The 20236-nt window shown below is 43.6% G+C and overlaps 1 protein-coding gene across 2 annotated transcripts in view; it reads left to right on the top strand.

The window, feature by feature from the left end:
* Positions 1–20236, top strand: part of FGF14 (fibroblast growth factor 14) — a 600641-nt gene that overhangs the window by 63413 nt on the left and 516992 nt on the right. The window contains exon 1 of one of the 2 annotated variants that reach the window (XM_043891534.1): positions 5540–5567. The exons of the other annotated variant lie outside the window; for it this stretch is intronic. The gene's annotated coding sequence lies outside the window, so the exon portion shown is untranslated. Of the gene's footprint in view, positions 1–5539; positions 5568–20236 lie in introns of those variants that run through there. 2 annotated transcript variants of the gene reach the window in all.

The following is a 20236-nucleotide window of genomic DNA, read 5'->3' as shown; positions in this document are numbered from 1 at the left end:
ATTTCTACTAACATTTTTGGCTCTATCTCATTTCTTGATTGGAACTGGGTTTGGTGTATGTCTGCTAAAATTACTAAATCATAAAAAAAGATTGGCCTTTTTGAGAGGACTTACATTATGCATGGAATAGATTGCTATATAGATAGAGAGATAGCGCAACTAAAAGTAATTTAGAAAGTCCACAAGGTCCAAAATCTAACCAGCACAAATTTCAGCAGGGAGCATCCAACAAAGTAAGAATAATGAAATGAATTCTACCATTATGGTACTTTAGCATATCTATGATGATGTTGTTTGTCCTCTCTCCAGTTATTTCCAAGATGGGGCTGTGTAAAACCAGGAGCCTAACTGGAAATGCGGGGATATAAATTGAGAAACCTAAAACATTGATATGTGGTCACGAATTACTTTCTTGTGTTGAGATATGGGAAGGCCCCTGAAGGAATGGTTGTTGATGAGTGTTGGTGGGAAGGTAGGTTTAGAGGTGAAAGCGGCTGCAGAGGAGAAAAAGGACATGCGTCTAACATTGTGGCTTCCAGTCAGACAGAGTGCCCCCTAGTAACCTTGATGTCAGTATGGGTTGAAAGTGGGTGCTTTCTTGGGGGTAGAAGTGTCACCAATGCAATTGCCAAAATGGCCCTAGATCCCAGAATTTTCTTTGTTATCATAGTGGATTCTTTTGGAAAATCTGGGACAGCCTTCACATGATTACCTCAATGATAGCTGAAATGCATAACACCTTTTAGAGTACAAAAAGCAAAATTCAAAATGTCTCAGAAAACTAAATTATTTCCAATAGGGTTTATAACATATGTGAAACGTGGGTTAGAATTCTAATCACGGAAACCTTATACTAATGCATTCTTTTCTCCGAACTGCATCTGTGTTGATTGGCAGTTCTTCATAATAGATCAGGAATCTTGGCGCAACAGGGCTATGTTGAAGCAAGAGAGGACATCTCATTTGGTTTTGTTTCACTGAGCAGAGCTCCATGACTCTGCTGTTTCTGAAGAGTGGCCATCATCTGTATGCTTTGCTGCAGACAGCCTTCCTGGCTGCAGTCATCTGGGGCATCTGAGCGCTGTGCAGTAACGCACCATCGGGCAGGCACCGAGCAGGGTGTCCTCTGAGGCGGGTTTCATTTTGTAGGTTGTGTGCAGCACACGTTTCTGTCGCTTCACTGGGTCTACCTGCCTATATGCCTGGGAGATAGGACTGAGCCAGGGATGTTCAAATCAACTTAACATTCATTTAGGCCAATTGACTTAGAAATAACTGTATTGGCCCAAATCCAGCAGAAGGGGTGGGCAGCTTTGACTGGGTCTTCTGGTCTACCTCGTGATCCTCCAGAGCAGGGTGGGAGCACACCCCTTTAGACATCCTCTTTCTGTGTGTGTTTGGAGAGGCTGGGACCTGAACAGATGGCCTCGATCTGGGCTCCCATGACTACCAGGCATGCCAAGCAGGCAGATGAGTGATCTGGCTTGTTCCTTCTCTCTTAAATCGCTGTCAGCCAGAGAAAAGTGGTGAAAATAAATCAATGGCTCCCTCCCCCAGACCCGGCATGTACCTTTCAGTCATCAGAATGAGAAACATCCTGTGGTGGCTATGGGTGAATCTCTCTGATAGAAAGAGCCCTTCACACACCAGAGATGAGCAAAACAAATGGCCAACTTGTGCCTCTGAAGGGAGTTTTTTTTGTCAGAACCAAAAGTTGGCACCAAATGGATGGCAGCAGGTTTGGAAGGAGCATTGTTTATTCACTCCCAGACGCTGTGCGTCCTTTGTGACCAGTATTTTTGGTAACTGGTTGGTAACTGTTTACATCTCCCATCCTCAGGACACAGGAAATCACAAACAGGAATCATGCTGAATATCTCTGGCGGAGCCTTTGTGTTCCCACTGTACTGAAAGCTGAGGGGCCTCGTCTTAGGTCACATGAATATTTCTGACACCTCGCTGAGTCCCAAGGACACTGTCTGAGAAGAGACTCGGTTTAAGTAAGACCAATGCCACAAGCTTTAACTCTAGTTTATTCTTCAGTATTAACAAGTGGACCCTGAGCCAGCCAACATTTTGGAGTCACACATCACAGAAAAATTTGGCCCTGGATCAGGGGAGTGTAGAATCTTTATTTTTTAAGATTTAAAATATCAAGGTATGAGTAATTGCTAATCATTAGTATACTAACAAGTTGACCTTGTATTAGACCGTGTTATGACCCAGTTTCCCTTTATTTGGAAAAGATACGCCCCCTCCCTCACCTTGCTTGTAAACCTATGAATCACATTCTCCCAAATGCAAACTGATTTTCTAGTTGTAAATCATGGACGTTGATGTGTTTTCAAACAATAAACATTTCACATATGCACATATGTGAGAGCTATGTTGGCTTAAAGTAGAAGGGAAGCATTACTTTTGGGAATGAATCATATATATATATTATACATATATATATGAGGCTTTTCAATTTTGAAAGCTTCATCTGGCCTGTGGGTGGCATGTTGGATATCCCGACTTACTTAGTGTGGTATGATAATCTTGTTCCCAAGTTTTACATAGCTTGACACATAGAACTGGTAATGTTTCTAGAAATACCATAAATAGAAATAGCTTCATAAGACCTTTACTTTGTGATCTGCTTTAAGTTGTGTCACTAGTTAGCTCGAAGCATTATGAGACAGGTCAGACCATTAAAAGTGGAACTTCTGGTCTTCTTTCTGATTTGGCTTCTAACTGAGCTATTTCTTGAAAAATAGCACTTATCATGTCTCTTCACTGATGCTTAAAATATATATATGCAAAATAAAGCTTTCCAACTTGCAAGGCTTTGGAGGGGGTTCCTTATAAATGTGAAGACAGATATAAAAATTATTAATGACCGAAATACTTAGAACTGTCAGGAAGGATGGCAACGTTTCAACCAGCCCTCGAGAGGAGACAGGTCTGCTGCAAGTTAGTCATCCTCTGTGGATGATGTATTTGAGGACAGGATGCAAAGCAGTTGAGTTTTTTAAAAAAGATATTGGTAAAGCTCTCTCTGGAGAAGTCATGGATTGCAGCCTTAAATTCTGGGAAAGTGAAATCTTCCCTCAGCTTTACAAATGTGGCAGAAGGGATCCTCATTATTTTGCATTTTTGGATTCTCTTTAATGTTTCATACACATGTGGAGTCAATAAAATCTGTGATAATTAAAAATTTTATCTTAAAGATATATTTCAAAACATTAACATATAATGACATCTTATAATAATGACTGTTTTACTTCAGTTGCTTCACTTATGCATTTTCTCTGGGGAAGTGGGCAGTCAGCTATTGATTAGTTCATTCTTACCCTCGTGTTCAAATGTATGAAATAGAATGTTACCTCCAGGCCCCTGTGTTCCAGGGAAGCACCATGAGTCTTAGCACAAAAACACTTAAAACTTAAATGCTTCTCTTCTTTTCCCTACCCTTCCAACTTACAGTCAACCACCTAACAACCCCTCAGATTAGTGGAAACTATTGACTGTGATGTGAGTATGAAGATGAGAAAAATGAGACCAAGGAGGTGGAGTAACTCATCTCTCTCATAATTCAGTGCTTGCACAAAGATGTCTGGTGCTGGGTGCTGCGCTGGTTGCTATTTCTGTGCCCTTTCTCTTCCGTGATGCTGCCTGCCTGTCTCTGCTATGGAGGATTTGCTCAAGGGAAATTACTTTTCTTTTCACAAGTAGCATTTTCTTACTGCCCATGCCAGTGGATGACTGTCTGATTCCAAAGCCTTACTCTTAATCACTATACTACGGTTCTCCCCAAACCACTCAATCATTGACCACGTTTTTTTTTTTTTTTAAATTGGCATATTACTCTTTTAGATGCCAGGAGAACGTAAAATAGACAAATAATCCTGATCTCATGCAAATGTCATTCTTACAGGCAAGAAGGTAAGTGAAGAAATGGGTAAAATGTATAGGATGTCAGACAGCAATGGGAGCTCTGGAGAACAATAAAGCAGAGAAAGGAGAAGGGAGAGCTGAGTGAGGGTGCTGGACTTGCAGCTTTGAGTAAGGTGGTCAGGGAGGCCTTGCTGAGAAGGTCACACTGAAACAAAGTCATGAGCAAAATGCATGATTGCAGTGAGATTGAAACATATTGGAAAGGGCTCAAGAGAAACTGGGAAGAGAGACAGGAGCTGGAGAGAGAAAGAATAAAGACAACTTTGTGAAGTCATGTATCAAAAACTGGTCCTGGATCAGAGAGTATGGGATCTTTTAGTTTTTAAAGGTCCAAGGTTTCATTTCATGGTCATGTGCTAAATGCAAAGGGTCTAGTGGGGAAGGAAAATTGATCGATGATGCATTAGAGAGATGTGAGAGTTGTACCAGAATATTCCAGAGCAGGTGAGATGGAGGGGACCCAGTGCAGGAGTGGAGGGCTGGATCTTCTGGGCACGGAAACTGGTTCATAAAGGTAGGAGAGACGGCAGAGGGAAGGTGCACAGTGCTGGTGGGTGAGGAGACGAACTTGAGGGAGTTGAGGGCGTCCTCTTCAGATTGCTCCTATTTTCTCATTGATAAAGCAAAATCAGATCTCGGGCTGAAGGAGCAGATGAGGGGAGGCTGTGTTGGAAATCTGAGGAAGGAACAGTGCAGAATTTCCCACTGGAAGAGTAACAGAATGGTTGGAACATATCTGCGCAGTTTCATGGTCTGCCAGCATTAAGGGTCCACTTGGGGTTAGTGGCCATGTGTTCAAAGTGAGAACCTTCGATGTGACTGTGGGTTCAGTTTCTGATGAGCGAGCATGCTTCCCAAACCAGGTCAGGATGCACAGAAGAGGTGGAAAGGGTTTTACAGAAGAGTGTGATGAGGAAATAATAACTGAAATTTAAACTGGGAAGGTAGGAAGTGAGGCCATGGAGGTTGAGGAACATGGACACGTGATGAGATCCATGGATATGAGCCCTGGAAGGGTCCAAGAGCAAGAGACTGAAGTGGAAACAGGGGCGCAGGTCTGACAGTGCAGTGCTTGGTAGCGAGCTCCTCTGGCCCATGAAGTGTTCGTGGTTACAACCACAGGTCTGAGCAGCTGAGGTGGGGCAGAGGACTAGACCGTCGGAAGGAAGGGGCAGGACCTGAACGATCATGGTTAACTGGAAAAGGAAACCATCAAGCATCCTTTTGGGGTTCTCCTAGAGATGGGTGATGAGCTGAAATTAACGCACTCCGGCAGGGGAGTGGTCACGGCCAGAGGTCAGCAGTGGCTGCAGGAAGGAGGAGGTCATGGATGGGTTTGAAGGGGGAAGAGCCTGCTCAGAGTAAGCGCTGCTTGCCAGTGGGATGGAGGGGCCATGGGTCTTTCGGGAGCGGGGAGGGCAGGGGGGATCACCTGGTGTCAATGCAATTGACACCAAAATTGCATCACCCTGGTGGTGTGGAAGAGAAGGCAGCCTCCTCTCACAGGGCTGAGAAGAAGCTTATTCTCGGGGGAGAGCCGTGTCTTGGCAAGAAGCTGAAGGAGGGAGTCAGAGGGGACGGGGCAAGGCAGACCTGTGCTGGTGGAGCTGAGCTGTGGTGGACACAGGGTAAGAACTCGAAGCATTGGGCATGGGGCTCAGGGCCAGCGAAGAGGATGTCGGGAGCTGGACTGGATGGCAGACAGAGAGAGGAGGAATGAACCAGAGTGCCTAGGCTACTTAAAAGTGCAAATCAAGTGAGCCCTGCTGGTGGCTGGGCAGAGAGAGGAGAAAGGGAGGTTGATCAAGAGCATATGGGGGTCTTGGGATCCTCCTCTTCCTGCAAACGACAATGTAGAGAGTAAGTTTCACCTTGAGCACCAGGATGTCTGGAAGGCTCTTCTGATTCCTAGAACATGAGCAGTGTTAGGGCACAGGCTTGTTTTCTACTAGATATTTATGTTGAGGAACTGATTTTTTTCATCTGTGAGAACACTCAGCCGTGGAACCACAGATTTTCCCCCTTTAGCCATCTATGCCACGGCTCCTGCATCCTATTTCCACCATGCGCCAGACACTGCTGTTTGTGCTTCAAGTGAGGGGGGAGGTGGGAGGTCTGTGGATGGAGAGAGTCCTTTCTTTGAAGAGTTTGGACAAGTGTACTGACAGGTGGCAAGAGAAAACTAACATATATACGGGGAGATGGGGGAGATAGGGACGTGTTTAAGTGTCAGTTATCCTAGAAATGTAGACGACAGAACATTCTATCTAGAGGACAAATTTCACCAATTTGCATCAGATTATTAACAGAATTTTACAGCCCCCTGCCAGGAACTTGATTTCTGGGAAGTTATATAGTTCTTAGCACAACGTTTATATATAGTATGTGCTCAAATATCTTTGATCAATAATTGAATGGGTAGGTGGATAAATAATACATGCACTTATGGAGGACTTTAGCCTTCCAGATGATTGACTTGAATTAGTTGTAAGCATTGCTTGTTTATGTTAAAACTCAAGGACAAAGTGAAACAGTTGGACTTCATTGCCTTGAAACTCAGACGGGAGAAGGGCGAGGAGACCGTCTGTGCTCTGATTGGAGACAACAGAAATACAAAAACTCATGAAATACAGCCCTCTTTCTTCCTATTTTCCCCAGGAAGGAGAAGAGGAGTTCTCCTGGGTCACAGATTCTTAGGTTGTATTCTAGTATTTGCTCTAAGTCTTTCTGTTGATCTTTCCATTTCCCTTAATGCTGTCTTTTGCTTATGAAGTTTTTTGATTTTTTTTTTTTTTTTTAGAAATTAGTCCAATCTGTATCTCTTATGTTTTGAGGCTATTAAAACAGTTTTTTTTTTCTATCAGATAAAACAGATTTACGGAAGTGATTTGGCCACCTGAATGTATTTATTTGAATTAAAAGAATTATCTGGAGTTATAGGCACCTTTCAGTCATTTAATGGCTACTTTGCTCTGCATTAGAGATTGAGACAAGAGCTCATATGAGATAACCATAATTATCATTGGTGATTTTTAAGTGATTTCCTGTTGTTCTGTGCTGGTTCCTCTCCCCCCCCGCCCTTGCTCCTCCCAAATAGTCTGTACCTTTGGATCCTAACAGATGTATCATAGGGCAGCCAAATGTGAGGGACTGCATGTATGATTTTTTAAAAATTATCATTAATGATACTGACAGCAAAGAAATAGGTATGATATTTCATGCAATTTTGGAGGATCAGAGAGCCATTCCTAGGTGGCATGTGATAACCTGATGTTCTTCCATTTTATTTAGATGAAAAACCTGGAGATATAAGCCCAGTTGCTGGAAGCTAATTATTCATTTAACTTTTTTTTTTTTCCCCAAATTTGAGCTTCTGGAATTTTGCTGGGTTTCTCCTGTACTAGACTGAACTGTTATTCCGGTCTCACACATGAGCTGGACAGAACCTTCTCTGTAAGTCTGCCTTCTGCAGAGGAATAACTGGGACTATTGCCTTGACTTTTTGTTCTGTTCATTTTCAATCGTTTATCTATTTTGGTCTTTTATGGACCTTCTTTTTCAGCCACAAGCTCCAGGACACTGGAACATTCATTTCCTCACATGCGTTTTTGGGGGGAGTCTTTTTTTTTTTTCCCTTTTAAATTTATTTTAAAATGTAGGATTTAAGATATCAGATTTTAAAAGGCTTTATACTCATTTTGAGCCGTTTTCTTGTATGCCTGTCCCTCCTGTCACCCCCACACTATTTCCTAAGCGACGTGATAATAGATGAGCGCTTTTTTCTCTGGTGCGTGTTGACCAAACGGTGCTAAATATGCCGTCCACTGTCTGTTTACTAGGCATTAATTTGTCTCCAGAACATAATTCACAAGGCTAAGGAGATCATAAGAAGGGAGTCAGCCTTCTTCTTCTGGTTTTGACTTATTTAAATTGAACTTAGATTATAGGATAATTCTCTACTAAGTTTGGCCTGATTATATCAGCAGTTTGATCTGGCATTATTAAACGACATTTTTGGGGGAAAAAAAAAAACTGACTGCCGTGTTTTCAGCAGAGAAATTTATTTTCTCTCGTTTGCATTTGATATTTAGTGATTGTTCTTAGACTTGGGGGGCTTATTCTTTACATTTTGCAATTAGTTTGTTATTTGAGGTTGTGATTTAAAACTTGAATTAACATCAGAATGATTATGATTCATCTCACATTTCAACTCCATAAATGATAGGGAGTATAAGTTCTCCTTTTCTCTCAAGAACACTCAGTCATATGCACAGGGACTGAAATGTTTGTTTTTAAGCATCAGAAACAAACTGTGTCTGTTGGATGGGCTTCCCAGGTGGCACTAGTGGTAAAGAACCTGCCTGGCTGTGCAGGAGACGCAAGAGACGCGTGTTCGACCCCTGGGTGGGGAAGATCCCCTGGAGGAGGGCATGGCAACCCACTCCATTATTCTTGCCTGGAGAATCCTCGTGAACAGAGGAGCCCAGCGCGCTACAGTCCATGGGGTCTCAAAGAGTCGGATAGGGCTAAAACAACTGAGCATGCATGCGTCCATCAGAACAAGTGTGAGAAGAAAAATCACATTTTAAGTTTATTGAACAAACACTTTTTGTTTGTATCAGGCACAGTTTATATACTCTCAGGGTGTATCAGTGAAAAAATGGATAAAAACAAAACAAAACAAAATCTATGCCTTCATTGAGCTTATATTCCATTGAAGAGGTAGAGGGTGTCCAAGGGACTGGACAAAATAAAAAGCCAACGTGGTGGTATATGGGGTGATAGAGGATGGTAGCATTATAAAACAATGCTATCAGGTAGGTAGGATTAGGAATGCTGCTGTTGGGTGAGGTTGCAAATTTGAATTTTAAATAGCAAGGTAAGTGCAGGTCTCTTCAAGGAGTTGAGGGCATTAACCATGACGCTGCCTGGAAAAACAGAGTTCCAGGCGGAGGGAAAGGCCCGGGAATGTCTACTGCACGTTTAGATCATACCAAGGTGGCCAGAGGGCAGAGTGTTAGGAACATGATGGGATGTGAGGGAGACAAGACCGGAGGGAGGTATTCATCAGAGGGAATGGTCCTTCTGGGAATGGCCCATGGTGCTGTTGGAAGGATGTGGCTATTCTTTCCAGTGAACAAAAGAGAAAGATAATCTCATAGTAGCATTTTTCTAAAAGCTTCCTTTTCCTTTTGCTGATAGCCTTAATCTGATTGAATACTCTCCACTCCTTTTTAAAATTCTTTGGGAAAAAGAGTAATGCCAGGTATAATTAAAAAACCAGTCCAATCTTTTCATGTTTGCTTTGCATCCTCTCTTCTTTGTTTCTGTGGGGTGATATTTGAGAGCTGTTTGTGGAAATCTTGCCCCATCTCTTTAGGTTCCTTTCATTTCCTTTGAGCATTTTCTCTTTGATGTACTATGATTTCAAAAATACCTTCCTTTCTTAAAAAAATACGACTGTGCTGTGTGTGTTTATGATATTGAATTGAGAATCACAGCAAAGTTTTAAAAAATTTGCCTTTAATGTTTCTAAAATTATTAGCAGAAATAACAACAGATACCAGTTAATGGTTAGTAGAGAATGTGGGAAAAAACTGTGAGTTTTAATGAACTAATTAAATGTGCTAATATTTGTAATGTGCCTTAGAACACAGAGTTTCTCATATGAAAGTGTAATGTCTGTCTTTAATAAAGGAAAGAAAGAACTGTAAATGGGCAAGAGACTTCACCTCTTTTAACCTCAGTTTCCTCCCAAGTAAACAGGGTCTGTAACTGTTTTTTTTTTTTTTTTTTTTTGCAGTTGGTTTCATAACTATCAGTGCCTCATGTGCTAGCTGGTGCCCAATAATAACAAAAACCCTGTTAACCAACATTCACTGAGGGTCGCTCTGTTGCAGTCTGAATGTAAAGACTTTGCAGCCAGGGTCTGACTGCACTGCCACAAGGGAAGACATCTCATCTGTATGGTTTGGTGTTTGTTGTGAATGGTGGAGCTGGACTTTGGACCCGGGCAGGGCCAAGCTCTCACGGACACCAGCAGGCTCTTGTAAGTGTGTGTATTGGGCAAGAGAGAGCTCAACTCTCCCTCCGTTCTTCTGAGTCTGCAGCCCCTCCTTTCCACTTGATCATAGAATGGGATCACGTAATAGGCACGCCGAGTTTCATGGCCGTGATTACCGTCCTTGGGTACAAAATTACTGTCATATCTCTCCATGACGTCTTTCTGTCTTCCCCCATAACTTCAGCCGAGGTGAACGTGGTAATGCCTCTAAACACGTGCATGTGCTCACAAACGGCAGCACAGGCTCAGAACATGCACACACATGCTGCACACGGGGACCCTTGGCCAGTCCTCGGCTACATAACTCTTAGGTTTCCTTGAGCAGTACTTTAGCTGCAGTGAAATAATCACTGGTCTGGACTAAATTTGTTTCCTTAATTGTAGTATGTAACAAACTGGAGAGCAGCAAATGAAACTCAGAACCTGGATTTAAATCCCCCACCCCCCAGATAATATGATGCTGGGAAAGATTGAGAACAAGAGGAGAAGGGGGAGACAGAGGCTGAGATGGTTGGATGGCATCACTGACGCAATGGACATTGAGCAAACTCTGGGAGATAGTGGAGGACAGGGAAGCCTGGCGTGCTGCAGTCCATGGGGTCACAAAAAGTCAGACATGACTTAGCAACTTGAACAACAACGTCAACAGGTAATATATTTTATTGCTACTAGGAAGTTAATTTTACTCCAATCTTTTCTCCCTCGATGATTGATTATTGGTTATTGTAGGTCACATATCTTTTTAAATTCTCAAAGGGTAAAGAGAATCAAGGGGAGTGTGGTAAGACTTTATAGCTTATATTCACAAAGGAGCCAGTAAAGTTTTTTTAAAAGAAAACATTTTTGCTAAATTTAATCTGGATTGCTATATAAATAATATGATTTCAATCTGACTCAGAGATAGGGTTTTGTTCTTATCAATGCCATATCAATACCTTTTGAATATCATCAGGTTTTTGTGTGTTTTTGTTAGATAGCTCAAAAGAAAATTATGAATCAGACTCTTTAATGGTACTCAGTTAGATTGCTTCATTGATGATAAAGCAGGAAGCAAAATAAAAAGGAGCAGGTTAAGGAGCTACAGAAAAAGTGGTCTATAAGACCATAGGTACATGTGATCCTGCCTTCATTTGAAGACTCAGAATTACAAGTATTCTTAGAGAAATTTGTGACTAATGCAGCTTAAAAGTTCTCAAACCAACATGTAGCAATTTTTTCTCAGTATTTGTTATATACTGAAGTGTGTCAAATGCTAATGCAGTATTAATTACAATTACAATAACTCATAAATTGACATTGCAGGAACTTTTTTTAATCTTACACTTGGGCAGAAGAAGGAAGAAAAATCATTGGAATCAATGCTAACCAAATTTATGTTATAAACAGAAACCACAGACCTTCTATTTCTCCTTTGTGCTATTTGCCAGTTTAAGAAATGCTGGCATAAGGATCAATTTTTGCGAAAAGCAAGGGCTGGAGAGGTCAAAAGAGAACATTTCTCTAGTTTTTATTTTGTTGTTTTTAGTATCACACAGTGAATTTTATTTCCTTTCCTTCTTTTCTTTCTTTTTCTTTTTTCCGTTTGAAGGTAAGCTGGGAAGAGGTAGAGATTAGACGTAAAGGGAACAAATGTATATTTCTTAAAAGATGGGTGAGACTAGAACATGTTACATTGTCTGTTTTAGGAATGATTTATACACATTTTAATATGAAACAATAAACAGAATGATCTTCTGAAATCTTAAAATTCTATGCGGGCTTCTGTGTCACGTTACTTTGCAAAGCTAAAACGATGATTTGGGGAATTCCCTGGTGGTTCAGGGGCCAGGCCTCTGCACCTGCACTGCTGTGGGCCAGGTTCGATCCCTGGTCTGGGAACTAAGATCCCACAAGCCATGTGGCACAGCTGAAAAAAAACAACTGATAATTTTACCACAGGGAAACCATGTAGTGGGCAGGGAAGGAAATAGTGAGCCAAATCTTTATTTATCAATATGAGAAGACTTAACATTTTAAGCAAAGTTTGGGATAATTTTCTTAAGAGTGTGTGCACTGCTCTAGAGAGTCCAGTGGGTAGTTCTTGAAGTTCTCCACCTTCATCAGGGCCCACGGCTCATCGCCATGAAGTCAGGACAGTTATGGGATCCCCGAAGCCGCCAGGACCCGTTGTGTGTTGGCATCATGACAGACAGACCTCATCGGTCTTTCCTGCTTGTAATAAATATGTCCCTGTTCTCCACACCAGGGGATACTTTATTGATTTCCTCCATTACCACGGTGAGGTCTCTGTCTTGGTGGTAAAGCTCGTTTCAGGAAATTACAGTTTAAAGTTGCTAAACTGCAAGCATTAAGCCATTCAGTTAAGCGCTCAAGGTGTTCGCGGCAGGACTCTGTGCATCTCGGCGTGACGTTTAGAAGCAATAGGTAGGTGTGTTTAGAAAAGTAATGCTTCCTCTCTTCCTAGAAGGCATCTCGCCAGCCCATTAGCTTTTCATTCCCGTGGGTTCTGGAGGGGAAAGCGCTGGGCGAGCCGACCTGTGTCCAGAGTCCTGTCCTCCGCCTGGTCCTCATGTTCCTGGCCTCAGCCCCACCTCAGCCAGGCTGTGTCCGAGGCAGACTCCTCGTGGCCTGGGTCTGCCTGAGCGAATTTAGTCTGTTCTGGTATAGTCCGGGTTGAAAAGATTTTTAGAAATTAAAGGTCATTTTGAACTTCTGGGTTTGAAGACAGTAAAAATGTAAGGTGAGGAGAGAGGTGCAAATTAATCCAAATCAATTAATAAGGATGAGCCATGATTTGCTTTATTAGGTATAGAATCAAAAGCTACTGGAAAGTTACTGGTTATGAACCAGACCTGGGATCTAATTTTGTTGTATTTAGTGTGCCCTGTTCAAATTTAGAAAACACGTTGAGGCCCAAGCAAAATTAATGAAGTGCAAGCACATTTTGGCAGTAGTCCAAATGTTCAGTTGTCTTCACCTATAAAAATCTCATGCACACATATACTTGTAAAAATAAAGTATGGAAAAGTCTAATAACAAGAACTGACCAAAAATTTCCATTAATGAGCACTTCAACATTTACTACTAAATGAAAATGTGTGTTTATAATGACTCTGACAAGTATTACATTTCAAATTCATTTAAAAATTATATTCTGTGTAGTTAAATACATTTTTTTTTACACTATGGCTCCTTGAAAATTGAGAATTAATTATATGGCAGCTCCTTGTTAGCCAAAATATACCATGCATACCATCTCATTTATCTATATTATGGAAATTAAAATGATCAGTATAATTCAAATTTCTAGCTACACATACACATACACACACACACAGACCTCTCTGGTAGCTCACTGGTAAATAATCCACCTGCTAAAGCAGGAGATACAGGTTCAATTACTGGGTCAGGAAGATCCCCTGGAGAAGGAAAAGTTGAAGGGGGCAGAAGAGGATGAGGTGGTTAGATAGCATCACTGACTCAATGGACATGAGTTTGAGCAAACTGCAGGAGATAGTGAAGGACAGGGAAGCCTGGTGTGCTGCAGTCCGTGGGGTCTCAAAGAGTTGGACATGACTTACTGACCGAATAAGCTACACACACCATGTCCCCGCCCCCCCCCCACAGATACATATATATATATAGTCATTTTACTGATGAAAAAATGCAATCCATAGGAACGAAGGAGTTTTTCCAAAACCATACAGCCGTTTGGCAGCCAAGGAGAGGTTGTAGTCTGGCCGTGTAACTTATAGATTGGTGTCTCTGCCTCTGCAGAATGTCAAACAGAAATTAGACAATTTAATGCTTTTTGAACAGCCTAAAGTTTTCCTGTGTTTGAACTGCACCAACCACCCGGGTTGGTTATGAGTTGAGCCTGTGTTCTCGCTTCCGAGAACAGCCATACTGGCTCCACAGGGAGTCTCGTTTATATGTTGAGATGCCCAAGAGTCTAGTGGAAGGAGCAAAGGGCACAGGAGATGAAGCCTCATTCCCTAAGGGGTTCATCATAAACACACACCATGGCCTCCTCGTGTCTCCTGTGGCCGTTTTCCAGGTTTCAGACCCATTCGAGGGGCCGTGGCTCCGCAGGTGTGGGCCGCGTGGGTGACGAGATAGATGCGGTTGGCGTGCTTCCTCGTGCCCCAGGCTTGTCCTCACCTGTCCCCTTTGAAAGAGCACCTGCTCCAAGTGGAGGCGCCTCCTTGAGTCAGCCTTTTGTTGTGAAAGAGCAGACCCCATTCCTTCCCTCTCAGATTGCATGAAGGAATTAGTCTCCAAAAGGAGCGAATGGGCGTGGCAAGGCTAAGCATGACCCCAGTCCCACAGCAAAGGCCCAGGAGGAGATTACATGGCGGCTCTAGGCCAGCATCGGCTGAATCCACGTGGGGAAGGATCCCCCACGTCTCCATCTAGACCGCAAGGTTGCCCGAAAGTTTCCCCACATGCTTCTTCCCTTCCCTTCCCCGACCTGCGAGACTCATGAGTGCTGTCCTTTTCGTAGTTCATAAGCCGCTTTCACATCAGCTCTTTCATTTCATGCTCACAGATTGGGCAGTAGAAATCGTTATTTCCCCTTTTCACCAGTGTCAAGACTGGAACCCAAGTTCTGGATTCCCAAATAACTTCCAAACTATTACTCTTGGCAGTACCTACAGCTGCTCTGGGAGGACACACACACACAGGCATACGCATGCATTTTGCATATAGAAACCATACAGGTGTGTATCTGTCCACAATACACTTTTGTAGGTAGTCTCGGGAAAAGCAGCTACAATTTGCTTGGTAAACATGGAAGCTATTTGGGGATATTAGCCAAGTGGCTTTCATCAGTGTGTCTCTCTGTACACACACGCACGCACACACACACACAGTGCTTAGCACATGTATATTTATATCTATATGTCAATCACCATCTTTAGCTGACATCTCCTGTTTCCATGGCTCGGCAGCCATGGGCATCAGCCTGGAGAACCCACTGCTTCAGAGCTGATGGGAGGATACAGGCAACGTGTCACTTTGGCTCGAGTGCCTGGAAAGCTCCCATGGACTCAGAAAGACTTTCCTGACAAGGCTCGCATTTAAGTAGCACGTGCATACACGTGATCACTGACACCAACTTGTACTTCAGTCCCTGCCATCCCCAGAACCCTGCCCTGGGGCAGGTCCCAGAGACTGAGTGATGACACCATGGATCCAGAGGTGGGAAACTGGGCTCTTGCAGGACCAGGTTCTTAGGTTTCCTTTTCAGCATCCAGAGCCCTAATGGTCCTGAGAGGGGCATCCAAGAACCCAAATGGAGAGGGGGGCACGCTCCTGGGTCCATGCTCATGATTTCCCACCTTCCCCAGCTGTGATTAGACACATCACTGTGAATCTATCTATATATGTAGTCCACCATTTGCATATGTAATTAACTAAACTATAGTTAGTTCTCCCTGGTCTCCTTTTCTTAAAAATCGAATCACTCAAAAACTCTTATCTGACACTGAAATCTCTTTTTATAAGTACCTATGATATTTGGAAGGCTAAGACTGCCTGCTATTTATAGCACTCCAACTTCAGAGTCTTCTGTTGTGATCAGACAGCTCAGAGTGCCTCACTTTTTTAGGAAACAGTCTCAGAAACTTTTTCACAGCAGCAGCTTCCCTCCAGAGGGTGCAGTGTTCAATAGGATCAGGAAAACCACATCACCCCAGACCAGATGAGTGACCCTCAGCGAGGGCTGTGCATGCACCCGTTCATTTATTTAGCCCTTGGGTTGAATGCCGACCTGCTGTGGGCCAGCTGCGTGTTAGGTGATCCGTAGATAGTGATCAATACCACCCCTGGGGTCACAGGTAGCCCTGTATTCCCTTCAAATTCACATGTTGATGCTTAATCCCACCCCGAGAGCCCCAGGATGTGACATTATGTGGAAACAGGGTCCCTACAGCTGTAATTAGCTAAGATGAGATCACACTGCAGTAGGGTGGGTCCTTAATCCACCAGGATGGGTGTCGTCATACAGAGGGGGACATTTGGATACAGATGTGCCCACAGGCAGATGCCACATGAAAATGAAGGCATGTATCAGATTGGGCTGATGCTACTACAAGCCGAGGAATGCCAAAGATGGCCAGTCACCCCCAGAAGCATGAGGAGAAGCACGGAATAGATTCTTCTTCATAACCCACAGAAGAAACCAGCCCTGAAGCAGACACCTTGATCTTGGACTTTGGCCTCCAGACTATGAGACAATACATTCCTGTTGGTGAGGACCGCCCCCCCCCCCCACCTCCCCAGTTTATGGTATATTGTTATGGCAGCCCCAGGAACCTAATACAGCTGTGAACCCAGGTGGGGTTGGATAGGACATCCTGGGGCTTCCAAGGTGGCGCTAGTGGTAAAAAATATGCCTGCCATTGCAGGAGATGCCAGAGGCGAAGTTTCAATCCCTGGCCTGGGCAGATCCCCTGGAGGAGGGCATGGCGACCCACTCCAGGATTCTTCCCTGGAGAATCCCATGGACAGAGGAGCCTGGTGGGCTACAGTCCATAGAGTCACAAAGAGTTGGACACAACTGAAGTGACTTAGCATGCAGGCAGGACCTTCTGAGGTTTGGTCAGGTCCCACAGCATCTAGGGAGCTCCTTCTGTGGACAGAGTCTCAACTGAACCTTCCAGTGGTTAACATCTTCCTCACCTCTGTGCCTTGAATGTCCTATGGCCATGCTGACCTGTTTATCCTCTCAGCCTTTAAGGTGACTGAAGAGACCCAAGATGGCTGTAGCCTCTAGCGACTCCCAGTTACAGAGAATGCCAAATGCCAAATGCTGTTATCAATTTTTATGTGTGGCACGAGGGGAAAATAATGGATAAACCCTAACCTAAGCAACCACGAAGAAGAAATAAAGTATGATGTTGGGGTCAGTTTTGATTTCCAAGGATGTAGAGTGAAGGCCAATGCCCGTGATAGCTTCACGCTTTCACCTTGTGGGGGTTTATGATATTGCAGTTTTTAGGAGGCTAGATTGGGGTGGGGGAGGGTTTATCTGGGTTGAGGAAATATAGTGTAAATAGGACGATTTATTGGCGGGACCTGGCAGGAACTAAGCAAGGGTTTCCTCTTGATCAAACTGGTTTGCTCCTGATCAGACTCCACCAGCTGCCCCTCAGGCGGAGTGTGAGAGTGGGTCAGCGATGCGGGGCGGCAGAGGGCCAGTCAGGCCGGTCTTGGTGTCCTGGGCTGGTCAGAGGGAGCCGGATGCCCCCTCCCCGGCGGGGAACGAGGAGGGAGGCCAAGCGAGGCTCTCATGCCCCCTGGGCTTGCTCCAGCCTCCGAGCACCCGGAGAGTGTGCTCCTACGTTTGGGGAAGCAGGTAAAACAAACACACGAGGTATTGAAACCAGCACATCTCCAAGCCAGAGAGCAGTAAAGAATCTGACTCCTATTGAGTAAAATGCATCCTCACCAGAGGCAGATATACTGACATTAGCGAGGGGTCCTCCTTATACCGGGTGTCTGAGGAGTTAAATGACTGCCTGAACTGAATGAATGAATGTGGCATGGCCCACAAAAGCAACAGAAAGCAGCCATCCTGTTGCAGAGAGGAAGCCAATTCTGACCCCCTTTGTAACTGTTTCTTCCACTTTCATTTCGTTACTTTTGTTACTATAATCATATAGAATGGCCCCCTTCAGAGAAGCCTGCCCCTCTGAGGGACTTCCAGTGCCTTTGTTCAAGAACACTGTCCACCTGCTCATGGCAGGCAGGAAGGAATTTACACATCCCCTGCCTGAGGCTTGCCATTCTAGGGGATGTCTGCAAGATTAATGGCCTTTTTACTTGGCTTCCTCAGCTACCCCCCCCCCCCCAATCCCTTATCTATAAAAGAGTCTGGTATCCAGACTCCGATAAGATGGTTATTTGAAGGCACTAGCCTGCCATCTTCTCAGTCAGCCAGCTTCCCAATTAAATTCTCTTTCTTGCCTCAAATCCTCATCTCTCGGAATTATTGACCTGTCATGTGGCAAGCAGAATGAGCTTGGGCTCAGTAACAGTACAGCACGTGCCTGCCACACCTCAGCCATCCCGGAGGAAGTCGATGTCTAATGGTGATGATCACAAGGGATAGTCTGAGTGAGGATTATGTTATTTTTGCTGTACTCGTTCATATGTCTCAGAGGTTTTAGGATCAGCTTTATAAAAAAGCACTTAAAATTAAAATTCTGTTTCTTAAAGAGATCTACTTGAGATAGCTGAACAACAAAAAAAATCAAGTTCTATAATATGATGGCTGAGAAACAAGGTGTCAACTTTTGTAACATTTTATATGCAAACACACACATAGAGTTCAAGAGCGCTAGTTCATGCAATCTGTAAATACAGTGTGTTTAGATTTGCCTTCAGTTCAGTTCAGTCACTCAGTTGTGTCCGACTGTTTGCGAGCCCATGGACTGCAGCACACAAGGCTTCCCTGTCTGTCACCGACTCCCGGAGCTTGCTCAAACTCATGTCCATCGAGTTGGTGATGCCCTCCAACCATCTCATCCTCAGCCTTCCTCCAAGTTTGATGTGTTCAGCTTGCATGGCACGTGGCCTTTTCTTTCGAACGTTCAGTCATTGACGTGCTTGTGGGTGTCTGTTCCCCTCTCTCACGCTCAAGAAAACCGACTGGGCATGCAGGTGACAGTAATCATGTTGGAGAGCTAATTCTGAATCTGCTTTGATTTATTGAAAATATATTGTTTTAAAAGATCAATATTTTAACTATTACGGCTAGGATTCCTTTTGACAGACCCACAACTGATTGTAACCTAATAGGATGTCACTGCAACTTGGTTGACTGCTGTAGCTGAAAAGTCAGGAATTTAGGATTTAAGAATGTTACATTTTCTCCAGGCACAAAGCTCAACCTGCTTTCAATTTCTGGTGTATTGCACCCGCCCTGGGATTAACATAAGACTCCGTACAGTCTTCTGGTTTAGACCTTTGTGTCCTGGCAGGGCATACTTCCCCTTAATTAGATTGCACTGGCCAAATGCCTTGTTCTTCCCTGAACAATGCAGTTATGGGAGTGCACACTATGCACTTACTATGCATCAAAGTAGTTATGTCCTAGTTTCTGCTCGTTCACAGTGCTGGTATATTCATGAAAGAGTGTAATGTAATGTACAATTTTTTTTTAACATCCTGGGATATTGTAAAGGGGAGTAATTGGCTATAAAGGTAAGAAGAGGGAATTAAGGCTTTAATAAATCTGTGTTAGACTCACTGCCTTGCTGTGTTTGAGGTCTTACCTAGTTTATTTCAGGCCTGGGGTTGTCCCTAAGGTACACAGGACTCAAGGTAATATATTTTAGACGCATGCTATTTGGGGCAGAAATTTCCAACTCTGATTTTGTGATAGGATAGGGGATCCTCTGCGATTTTAGGGAGGATGACAAAATATCTCAAAAGGAAATGCATTTCGTATTTACTTCAGCAAACTGACATATGCCATTGAGTCTCCTTTCTTGAAGCTGTGGGGTCTGACCCAGACTGTGCTGAGTACCTGGTGTTTAAAGACGAAAGGGTCACAGTGCCAGCCCTCAGGGAGCTTAGTCAAGTAGAACAGACCTGCAAAGGAGGCAGTGAGACGTTCCAGGTGCTGCCTGCAGGAGAGACTGCATGGAAGTCATCGTCCTTGAGCTAGACTTCAGTTCTGGTCTCTGCCCAGTCAGGATGGAGTCTGCGCGGCACCTTGGCAGTGGGCCTCATGCACATGGAAGTGCGGCTGACTTCTAGAGCAATATGTGTTTCTTTGTGAAAAGGTAATGACATTTTGTACAAAGAGAGAATAGCAGGCTTCATAATACTTTCTCTTTACCACTGATTTCTTTGACCTATTTATTAGGGAAAGCACGTGGGGGTGTGTGTGTGTGTGTGTGTGTGTGTGTGTGTGTGTGTATGTTTATAAAAATACATATATTATTTGGATATTGTTATAGTAACAAATATTATAGATATATGAATAATTCTGAAGCTAAAGCAGATAGAAATGAGATAAATGACACATTCTACCTGGTTCCTTGTAGAATGAACCCTCCTGACAGGTATGGTCAAGCGCTTGGTTTGGAGCCTAGTGGGAAATGTCTAACAGTCAAAATACGGAAGAGGATTTCCTTTCTGAGAGAAGAAATGAACTTTCAGATTAAAAGCTGCCACTCTCTTGTCCCGAACATTTTTGAAACAGCAGTTGGCATTGCTTCA

The sequence above is a fragment of the Cervus elaphus genome, chromosome 30 (assembly GCF_910594005.1).
Source record: "Cervus elaphus chromosome 30, mCerEla1.1, whole genome shotgun sequence".
Taxonomy (NCBI): domain Eukaryota; kingdom Metazoa; phylum Chordata; class Mammalia; order Artiodactyla; family Cervidae; genus Cervus; species Cervus elaphus.
Note: the sequence above shows the minus strand (reverse complement) of the source record. Positions and strands in the feature narration are given on the sequence as shown.